General features: G+C 52.0%; 1 pseudogene across 1 annotated transcript; it reads right to left on the reverse strand.

The window, feature by feature from the left end:
- Positions 1 to 543: 543 nt before the first annotated feature.
- Positions 544 to 10,946, reverse strand: LOC308044969 (large ribosomal subunit protein mL38-like; annotated as a pseudogene). Its single transcript has 13 exons — positions 10,861 to 10,946; positions 9,565 to 9,732; positions 8,622 to 8,750; positions 8,333 to 8,540; positions 7,880 to 7,952; positions 7,069 to 7,114; positions 6,520 to 6,679; positions 5,984 to 6,120; positions 5,472 to 5,627; positions 2,129 to 2,302; positions 1,541 to 1,630; positions 1,285 to 1,424; positions 544 to 597 (listed from the first exon to the last, which is right to left on the reverse strand). The product of its transcript is annotated as a large ribosomal subunit protein mL38-like (transcript).
- Positions 10,947 to 11,389: the final 443 nt, after the last annotated feature.

The following is an 11,389-nucleotide window of genomic DNA, read 5'->3' on the forward strand; positions in this document are numbered from 1 at the left end:
GGGGGCGGGGCCCGCTGGGGGGCGGGGGGAGGGGCAGCCACGCGAAGCTGCTGTGGGGGCACCTGGGCGGTGGTGGGGGAGCGGTCAGAATCAACCCCGCCCCTCTGTGGCCCCTCCCCCCCCAATACCTCACAGCAGGAGAAGCGGGGGGGGGAGGGGCGGCCCAGGGGGGGCCCCAAGCGCAGGAGTTGCCGCGGAGCATCTTCGGAAATGGGGGTTGGCCCCGCCCACAGCGGTTGGGGGTTGGGGCTTGCAGAGCTCTGCGTCCCCACTGGTCACTGGGTCTCTATGGGTCCCTACGGTCTCTATGGGTCAATCTACGGGTCTCTATGGGTTTCTATGGTGTCTTATAATCTCTATGGGGCTCTATGGATCCCCACGTCACTTATGGGTCACCCCACAGCTACAAACCATCCGTCCTTTAATCATCAACTCGTAACGAGGTATCAAAATTAAAAGGGGGGTGGGGGGAGGGGCCATGACAGCATGAGCACGGGGGCAGGAAACGGGGCCTACTAGGTGAACGGGGGTGGGTCTGGGGCTTTAGGAACCGTCCTCGCCCTCCTTCGCCTCCTCCCCACCCCCGAGGGACTGCGGCTGCGGGAACGCAGGATTGGGACCATTTCAGCCAAAGTCCACATTTCACCTCCAAACCCCCAAAATTCACCTCAAAACAGCCAAAATTTGCCTCAGAATCACCACATCGCTCTCAAAAGTGGAAGAATTTATCTCAGAATTGCTAGAATTTCCTGATTTTTTTCTATTTTTGAGATTTTTCAAATTCTGAAAAATTTCAAATTTTGAGAATTTTCAAATTTTGAGGATTCTTTAGTTCCACAAATTTTGAATTAGATTCTTCTTTCTTTGAAGATTTTTGAATTATGAAAATTTTTTAATTGAAAATGTCAAAATTTCAGATTTTTGAAAATTTTGGAATTCTGAAATTTTTTGAATGAGTTTTGTAAATTTGGGAATTTTGAAAATTTTGACATTTGGGATTATGAAAATTTTGGCATTTTGAAAATGTTGCTATTTTTAAATTTTGAAAACTCAGATTTTGAAGATTGCAAAATTTGGGAACTTTGAAAATGACATTTTCAATTTTGAAATTTTTGAAATTTTTGAATTATGAACATTTTCAAATTCTGAAAATTCAAAAAGGAATTTTAAAATTTTAAAATTTTGAAATTTCAGAATTTTGAAATTTCAGAATTTTGAAATTTTGGAATTTTGAAAATGTTGGAATTTGGGAAATGTCAGGGTTTGACGCATCCCCGCCCCCACCTGCCCGTCTCCCTGCCCCTCGGCCTCCTCGTCATCCAGCAGCTCTCCCTCCTCCCCCAGCTCGTTGGCGGCGCCGCAGGCGCTTCCCCCTGCACCGCCATCGTCCTTCTCGGGCTCCTCGGCCTTCTCGCTCCTCTGCTCTGGGGGAAGAAGGCCCAGAATGTTAAAACCGGGGGGCTGCCCCGGATTTGGGGGTTTTGATGGAAATCGGGGTTCTGCCCCACATTTGGGTTTTAGACCGAAATCGGGGGGTTGCCCCAGCGCACTCTGCTCACAGTCGATGCGCTCCAGGCTCTGTCCTTGATCTGGCTCAGCTCCTTGATGCTCTGCAGGTCGTCGCCCTTCACTGCGCCACAAACACAAAGATTTGTCTCAAAATCGCAAAAATTTACCTCAAAATCGCAAAAATTTACCTCAGAATCGCAAAAAAAACACCTCGGAATTTCCAAGATTCACTCCAAAATGACCCCATTTACCTCAAAATTGCAAGTTTACCTCAAAACGGCCAAGATTTACCTCAGAATTGCCAAGATTTACCTCACAATTGCCGCCATCTTGTCCTGTTTACCTCCCACCTGCCATGTTGTCCCCCCTGCAGCCATCTTGTCCCAACCCCTTTGGCTGCCATCTTGTCCCCTTCCCCCCAGCGGCCATCTTGTCCCCCTGGCAGCCATCTTATTCCCCCCCGCAGCCATGCTGTCCCCTCAGTGGCCATCTTGTCCCCTTGGCTGCCATCGTGTCCCCTACCCCCCAGCAGCCACCTTGTCCCTTCCTCCCCGGCAGCCATGTTGTGCCCCCAGCAGCCATGTTGTCCCCCGGCGGCCATCTTGGCCCCCAAACTCACGTTTCCCGGACTTGGAGGAGAATCCCTGTTGGCCGCTCTTGGAACACCGGGAGGTGTTCCTGCTGCCCCCGGACACGCGCTGGCGCTCGGAGGGAACGCCGCCGCGGGGGCGATGGGGCGCGGCGGTGGGACGCACGCTGGGTAGCTGTACGTCCTGCAGGGGTGACTGGACACCTGGTTTAGGCGGGAAAAATGCCCATTTCAAGGAGCAAAATGGCGGGGTTTTGGCGGGAAACGGGGCATGGGGACGTACGTGGGGTGGAAGTGAATTAAAAGGAGTTTTAATTAAAAAACGTGCATTTTTGGGGAAGGAATAGGGGTTTGGGGGTAAATTTGGATTTGGGGAGAAAAAAGGGGGTTTTGGGGGGAAAAAGTGGGGTTTGGGGCGGGAATGGAGGAAAACAGTTCTGGCGAGAAATGGGGTATGGGGAGGTACGTGGGGGTTTAAAAGAAGAATAAAAGGGTTTTTTGGCAAAAAAATAGGGGGTTTTAGGGAAAAAATGGGGGTTTGAGGTAAATTTGGATTTGGGGAGAAAAAAAGTGGTTTTTTAAGTGGGAAAAAGTGGGGTTTTTGGGGGTGAAAAAGGAGGAAAATGGTTTTGGCGGGAAGTGGGTTATGGGGAGGGATGTGGCGTTTTAAAGAAGAAAAAATGGTTTTTTTGGAGGAAAAAATAGGGGGTTTGGGGGAAAAAATGGGAGATTTGGGGGAAAAGGGTTTTTTTGGGGGGAGAAAATAGGTTTTTGAGGAAAAAAGGCATTTTTTGGAGAGGAAAAAAGGATTTTTGGGGAAAAAGTGGGGATTTTTTGGGGGGAAATGGGGGTTAAAATTGGGATTTTATGAGGTGAAAAAGGGTTGGTTGTTTTGTTTTTTTTTTAAATGGGGGTTTTATGAGGGGAAAAGTGGCTCTTTTTTTGGGGAAAAAAAGGTTTTTTTGGGGAAAATCAGGTTTTTATGAGAGGAAAAATTTTTTTGAGGGAAATAATGGGGATTTTATGAGGAGAAAAATGGGGATTTTATGAAGTAAAAAAGTTTTTTTGGGGGGGGGAAATGGGGTTTAAAAAATGGGGTTTTGGGGGGGAAATTGGGATTTTATGAGGTAAAAAGGTGGGTTTTTTTAAATGGGATTTTTATGGGGAAAATGAGGGGGTTTTTTGGGGGGGGAAAGGTTTATTTATGACAGAAAAAAAAATGTGTTTTGGAGGAAAAAATGTCGGGTGTTTTTTTGAGGAAAACTGGGTTTTTATGAGGAGAAAAAGTAGTTTTTTGGGGGGAAAAATGAGGGGTTTTTTTGTGGGAAAGGGGTTTTTTATGACTGAAAAAGGGGTGGTTTTTTTGAAAAAATGGGGTTTTTTGGGGGGGCGAATGGGGTTTTTATGAGAGGAAAAAAGTGGGGTTTTTGGCAGAAAAGAATGGGGGTTTTTGAGGAAAATGGGGGTTTTATGATAGAAAAAAGTGGGGTTGGGGGGGGAATGGGGTTTTATGAGGCAAAAAAAAAAGCTATTTGGGGTAAAAAGGATTTTTTGGGGGAAAAGGGGGCTTTTTTGGGAAATGGGGTTATTAAGAGGAGAAAAAAGGTGGTTTTTAGTGGGAAAAGGTGTTTTTTTGGGGGGGGATGGAAGAAAATGGTTTTGGCAGGAAATGCGTTATGGGGAGGTACGTGGGGATTTAAAAGAAGAAAAGGGTATTTTTTAGGAAAAAGTGGTTTTTGTGGAAAAGGGGTTTTTTGGTGGGGAGAAAAGGGTTTTTTGAGGAAAAAAGGCATTTTTTGGAGAGGAAAAAAAGGGTTTTTTGGAAAAAAAAATTGGGGGTTTAGGGGCAGAAAATGGGGTTTTTATGAGGATAAAAAAGGGTTTTTTTGGGAAAAATTGGGATTTTATGAGGTGAAAAAGGGTTTCTTTTAGGAAAATGGGGCTTTTATGAGGGGATAAAAGGCTCTTTTTTGGGGAAATAAAGGGGTTTTTGGGGAAAATCAGGTTTTTATGAGAGGAAAACATTTTTTGGAGAGAAATAATGGGGATTTGATGAGGAGAAAAATGGGTTTTTTAGGGGGAAAACTGGGATTTTATGAGGTAAAGAAGGGGGTTTTTTTGGGAAAATGCGTTTTTTATGAGGTGAAAAAGTAAATTTTTGGGGGGGAAATAAGGTTTTTTGGGGGGAAATGAGTTTTTTTGGGGAAAAGAGTTTTTTATGACAGAAAAAGGGTTTTTTGGGGGGGGAAAATGGTTTTTTTTGTGTGGGGAAAATGGGGTTTTTATGAGAGAAAAAAGTGGGGTTTTTGGGGGAATGGGGTTTTATGAGGCAAAAAAAGGCTTTTTGGGGTAAAAAGAGGATTATTTTTGAGGAAAAAAGGGTTTATTTTGGCAGGAAACGGGGTTATTATGAGGAGAAAAAAGGTGGTTTTTAGTGGGAAAATGTGGGGTTTTTGGGGGGAAAATGGAGGAAAATAGTTTTGGTGGGAAATGGGTTATGGTACGTGGGGGATTAAAAGAAGAAAAAAGGGTTGAGGAAAATGTGGGTTTTTGTGGGAAAAAAAAAAAAAGGTCCTTTTTGTGGAAAAAAGGGGTTTGGGGGGAGAAAAGGGGTTTTTGAGGGGAAAAGAAGATTTTTTGCGAAAAAGCCTTTTTTTGGGGGGGGGGGGGAATAGGGGTCTTTGAGGGAAAAAAGGCATTTTTTGGAGAGGAAAAAAGGATTTTTTGGGGCATTCCCCTGCCCAACTCCTCTGGCTGCCATTTTCCCAAGCAGCTCCCTTGAGCCTTATTCTGGGGAACACAGCACAGAAACCCAGCAGTGTCAGCAGAAAAGGTTGCTGGGGTTGGGGATCTGGGGCCCTTCACGAAATCGGGATGTTCCCGTGGATTTTGCTGCCATGTTGTGCTGCAGTTTGGCTTTTTTCCTCCGAGACCCGGCTCCCGGAGGGCTGGGATGGCAGAGGGGTTGGTGCCCTTAACAGGAACAAGTGCGGGTCAGCTTCTTGCTCTGCAACAACACATCCTGGAGCAGCACGGAAGGGAAAGGCTCAATGAAAGGAGCACTGAATCCTTGATTTGAGTTCATTTAATGATTTTTCAGGATCTTACAGCCATGCAGTTGGCACGGTGCTGTGTGCAGAGTTTGCAGGTGGAACTGCCCCACCACCCGGGACCGCTTGATGGGTCACGGACCAGAGAATCCCAAGCGGGTGATGGAGAGGACACTCGATACAAAGCACCTCTGCCCCGAGATGCCAGCATGAGGCAGGAGGGTCCGTCCTCCCGTCCCGCCACCCTGCGGGGACCACAGTCCCCAGAGTCACAATATGGGAAGAACAAGCCCAGCCCTTCCTGCCAGCGCAGAGCAGAGCACCTCGAGGGGAGGCCTGGCCATAGTAAATGCCATATGTGGGCTCCTTGGTGTCTCAGTATCTGTCCAGGTACCTCAGGGGCTGGTGGCGCGGGAACTTCACCTGGGGAGGATGGTAAATGGGCAGCCGCACAAATCCAAACACAAGCTCTCTCCTATCTGTAAAGGGGTGACACAGAGCAATAGCGAGACAGTGCAGATCCGAACCCCAGGCCCTCCTCACCGCTAACAAGGGCTCCCCTCACCAACCAGGGCCAGTTGAGCACACCCTGGTGAAGGCTCTTGGTGTTATTTTAAAATGCTCATTCAAAATGGGCTTTTAAGAGGTTGTTTCCTCAGACTGCTGTTAGTCTGGGGGAGGACGGCTCCATAAGCGCCCAGGCTGTGCTGTAACAGCTCCCAGACAAGTGCCGGGACCAAGCAGGATCCCACGGGCACAGCTCATTCACCGGCCCTGTGCCTCCCCCCAGGGCTGCGTCATGGCTCCCCAGCCCCCAGCATGGGCCATTTCTCACTGAGGAGCTGATGGAAGACCCAGGTGACGGAGCTGTCCCACTGGCACTGTTGAAACGCCAGCCCTGCCGGGGTCATGGCATCCTCGTGCTTTCTGTACAAGTCAAATGTGCTCAAGGTTCACATCTTGAGCCTGTGGCTGGAAACAACACACAAGCACGAGAGATGAGGTGGTTCTCTTCTCTTGCAGCACTCTGGCAGGCAACTACTTCCCCACAGCACCCCCGAGTCTACAAAACAGAGGTGGAAAAGGAAGGCACATCAAAACTTCTCCCACCTTCTCCAGCCCTCTGCACTTTTCTGCTCCAGGCAGGAAAAAACCCACTTTCTTAACGGCCTGGTTTAACGCAACAGGACAGCACAGTGCTTGCAGGGCTGGGATTGCGGCTTCAGGCGACACACAGACTCAGAGCAGCCCTAAAAACCCTGCAGACTCTAAGGAACTTGCTCTCCTCCAGCAGTAACGACCTTGTCATCAGAACACGCAAGAACAGCCTGGCCAAGAGAGCGTGAACCGCCCAGCAACAGCCTCAGTGACCAGGGCCTGGGCCCAACGTCCTCGCTGGAATCCATGGGGCGGTTCTGGCTTGAAGAGCAGGAAGATGAAGCGATGGCAGACAGTGCCCGTGGCAGGGAAGCGGGGCAGGTGATGGCAGATCTCCTTACCTGACTGCATGTCATTGCCTGGGATGTTCATCCTGAACACACACAAGTTTACTTCACTATATATCCATTCATTTCCCTCCCTTAGGGCCAGCAGATTCCCCCAGGATTGCACATCACTCTGGGCTACGTTGTGACGTAACCTACGCCCTGTTTGACAAGCAAACAGACAGCAGAGGCTGCTTTCACTGGGAAAAAAATATCACACTCAGCGTTTTGAAAGCCAAACAGCAGCAACACCTGAACTCCTGCATCTTTAGCAGGACCCAGAACATGGGCCTGAAGAAGCCACTGGCAGGAGCACCAGAGAACCACAGAACTGTCTCAGCAAATCCTTATTCCGAGCTCTGTTGAAGGAGCTTCTGCCCGCTCCGCCGGGGCTTTCCCCGAGCCTAGCAGCGCGGCTCTGCCGTGCGGTACTCACACCAGCCAGCGCAGGTACTCCGAGTGCGCGTCTCTTCAACGTCCATCTGCAACAGAGAAAGGCGACTTCGTGACAGGATCACAGAATCGTTTGGGTTGCAAGAGACCCTTAAGATCATCGAGCCCAACCACAACCCACCTCTGGCACTAACCCACGTCCACAAGAACCTCATCTACACGTCTTTTAAACTCTTCCCGGGATGGTGACTCCACCACTGCCCTGGGCAGCCTGTTCCAGTACTCTACAACCCTTTCCAGGAAGAAATGTTTCCTAATATCCAATCTGAACCTCCCCTGGCACAACTTGAGGCCGGTGTTTGCATCCACCTCAAAGTGAGAACCCCCAGACCCGCTTTGAACCAACGGGGCAGCTCAAGACCACCCAGCAATCCTTTCCTAGCAGAAGAGTAACTCATTCTTATAGGACTGAGCTTCAAATGAGAACTCAACAGAGGTAATTTCAAGATTAAAGGGACTTCTCGGTCAGCTGCTTCACCATGCCTCAGTTTCCCAGAGCGAGCAGTGGCAGCTAATGCACCTGCCAGGCAGACTGCTGAGGGAGAGGAGTCTGGGGGGAAACAAAAGACGGGAGTCAGGGAATTGCTTCCACTACATTGCGACACCGGTCCTGTCTCATCTCTCAACTACTAGAGCTTTGGGGAGGCTACAATCTTTCCTGCATATGTAACACATCCCTATTCAGATGATAGGGCATCATCTCTGCCTGTGCAGCCAAAAGAAACAGCAGCAAACAAGAGCAGAGGGAAACCATCCTGTTTAAACATGTTCTTTGTAAAGAACCTGCTACTCACCTGGATTTGTGAGCAGCACAGTCCGCAGGGAGCCTTTATCTGCCTCGGATGACACTGCAGGAGGGCTTGAAGCCTAAATGAGCGACAAAACAGAACGTCTGTCACTGAAACAACACATTCCATTAAGATCAGGTCATGATTTTCAAGACAAAGAACACGAACCGGTCACAGGCACGGCACAGGACCCAGCACAGACCAGGCATGGACGCGACACCAAGTCATCCAGCTCCACCAGAGAGCCCCCAGAGCCTTAAGAAACATCAGCCTGCTAACAGACAGCCATCCCGTTGCAAAGCTCTGTCTTTATCATGTCCAAGAAACAAGTTTGGATCATCACAGAGGAAATACCCTTCTAAACAAAATCCCCCAGGGCAGGCAATGCCCATGAGGAGCTTCTGAGAAAACCAGAGGCTTCCCGTGGGGACGAGGCTGTGCCCCGCTCCTCCCACACTCCTCTGACAGAGTCACCATGTCCCCATAGCAGACCGGCATGGCATGCTCATCTTCCTGGCTGTACTCCACCCTCAAAGTGACCCAGCGGGGAACATGGCCCCTCGGAACAAGTCACGAAACAGCATGCAGTGTTCGGCCACGCGCTGCTTCTGGAACGGGCCGCTGCTCTTCTCCCACTCAGCTCTGACCTCGTTGAGGGGGATCAGCGCTGCGAGGAGAGGGAAACGCTGGAGGTGACACCGGGGGACCCAGTGCGGCCGGGACAGGGAGGGAGTGGCGGGGCACAGACCTGTCCGGAGCCACGCTGCTCTTTCCAGCTTGGCAATCTGGCGGTTCTCCCTCAGGATCTTCTTTTTTGCCTTGATTTCCTTTGCCCGCAGCAGCTTCTCATGCAGCAGGCTGATGTCGGTCTTTGGCTCTTCAGACAGGGGTGAAAAAATCACATACCTGATAAATTCCAATACCCAAACACAAAACACCTGCAGAGCGTTAGAGAGGCTGTGAAAGAGACGCAAACTCCAAGACAGCAGAGACTTGAATCTACCACCTCTGCCTTCCCTCAGCACCTCCACGCATCTGCCGCCTCCTCCTCCCCCAGCTCATCGCACCCCTAGACCCAGGGGTTTCCCAGCCGAGGAGCAGCTCTGGTCTCTGCAGCCAAACTGGGTTATTTGCTGCAGGTGGCCTAAAGCTCTGGTTCCTGCTCTGGTTCCTCTGACACTACTGGGTTTAGGACAAGATGAAACAGCCTCAAGTTGCCACAGGGCAGGATAGGGTTGGATCCTGGGAACAACTGCTTCCCCAAAGGGCTGTCAGGCATTGGTACAGGCTGCCCAGGGCAGTGATGGAGTCACCATCCCTGGAGGGGTTGGATGGATGGAGATGAGGTTCTCAGGATATGGGGCAGTGTCGGGGGTGGGTTATGGTTGGACTCGATGGTCTTGAGGGTCTTTTCCAACCAAATGATTCTATGATTCCAAGGAATCACTCCTCTACTCTGTTCCACGTCTCTTGGCAGGTCCTGGCCAGCCTCCCTCCTCCCAGAACTGCCATCCGATTCCCTGAAACATTTGCACTCTGCAAACTTCTACATCAGAAAAGGGCCAACCTTGTGCCAAAGCCCCTCATCAGCTCTCTCCAGAGCACAGGTTGGGGAAAAATGCAGCCCCAGCAACAGCTGTCTTTACCTCCAGCAGCAAAACCCCATATGGTGCAGCCCCTTGGGCGAGTACCTGGCTGGGGCTGCTGTGCTGTCTGCCCCCAGCGTGGCTCCCTGCTCCTTCTCCGCCAGCCTCAAGGACCGACTGAAACTGTGGGATTTTTCCAGCGCTTCTAAGTTGCCGACTTCAATATCCTCGCTGGGCATTGGCCCCAGCGGGGCTGCCTGCATGAGAGCACAGCTGGGAATGGAGAGTGAAGAGAAGCTGCTAAATTCATGTACACTGTGATTCACTCACAAAAGACGCACCCATTGTAAATGCTTTCAGAGCACCTGCAAAACGAGGGGAGGATGATTCATAGAATCACAGAATGCCAGGGATCCTGAGGGACCTCGAAATCTCATCCAGTGCAATCCCCCCATGGAGCAGGAACACCCAGATGAGGTTACACAGGAAGGTGTCCAGGCAGGTTGGAATGTCTGCACAGAAGGAGACTCCACAACCCCCCTGGGCAGCCTGGGCCAGGCTCTGCCACCCTCACTGGGAAGAAGTTTCTTCTCATATTTCAGTGGAACCTCCTGTGTTCCAGTTTGCACCCATTGCCCCTTGTCCTGTCACGGGTTGTCACCAGCAGAGCCTGGCTCCATCCTCCTGACACTGCCCCTTTCCATATTGATCCCTGTGAATGAGTCCCCCCTCAGTGTCCTCTTGTCCAGCTCCAGAGCCCCAGCTCCCTCAGCCTTTCCTCACACGGGAGATGCTCCACTCCCTTCAGCATCTTGGTGGCTGCGCTGGACTCTCTCCAGCAGTTCCCTGTCCTGCTGGAACTGAGGGGCCACAGCTGGACACAAGATTCCAGGTGTGGTCTCCCCAGGGCAGAGCAGAGGGGCAGGAGAACCTCTCTGACCTACTGACCACCCCCTTCTAACCCACCCCAGGTACCATTGGCTTCCTGGCCACAAGGGCCCAGTGCTGGCTCATGGTCACCCTGTTGTCCCCAGGACCCCAGGTCCCTTTCCCCTGCACTGCTCTCCAACAGGTCCTTCCCCAGCCTAGACTGGAACCTGGGCTTGTTCCTGCCCAGATGCAAGTCTCTACCAGTGCCGCCCAGCGCTGATGAAATAAAGAATGCCGCCCAACAGCAGCACTGCCTCTGCTGTTCAGCCCATCTCTCCGTTTCCAGAGAGTTCCCGCTTTCTCCAGAGCGCAAGAGACGAGGCCGAGAGAGCCCGGGAAGAGCCGGAGCCACCCCCGCCTCCCCGGGCCGGCCACGCCAGGAATTCAGCCGCCCGAGCGCTCTCCCCGCACGCCCCAAGCGGCTCCCGCTGCCCGCCCAGGGGAACCGGGGCTCCCCGGCCCGGGACTCACCGCCCGCTCCGGACGCCGCTCGGCGCCGCGCTCGGCAGCGGCACCGCCATGCTGCGCGCCCCCGCTCCGGAAGGGCCCGTTCCCATGGCGACAGGGGCCGCGCCGCGCGGGGTCCGGCCTGGAAGGCCCCGCGGCCGTAGCAGCGGGTCTGTCTATCGCAGCGCCGGGCTGGGAACGCCCCCTGCCGCAGCGACGGGGCTGTTGAGCGCGGAGCCTGCCCAGAAACGTCCCCGCAGCGCCGCGGGACGGGCTCTGCCCTCCCCGGGAACCCCTCCCCATCGCCGGCCTTGCTGCTCCGAGCGGGCAGAGCCCGCGGAAGGGACCGGAGCGGCCCCGCTGTCACCCCGGGGTAGCAGGACGGGAGGTGAAGCCCAAAACAACGGCCAGTTGTTTGTTTGTTTGTTTGTTTGTTTCAGAAATCGGCCCGAAAAGGAAACGCTGCAGTTCCTGTGGGCTGTGGAACATCCTGGGGGTGCTGGGGACCCGCAGTGCAGAGTCACAGAGTTACAGAAGCCCAGGCTGGTGGGGG

Source organism: Nesoenas mayeri (assembly GCF_963082525.1).
Source record: "Nesoenas mayeri genome assembly, chromosome: 12".
Lineage (NCBI taxonomy): Eukaryota > Metazoa > Chordata > Aves > Columbiformes > Columbidae > Nesoenas > Nesoenas mayeri.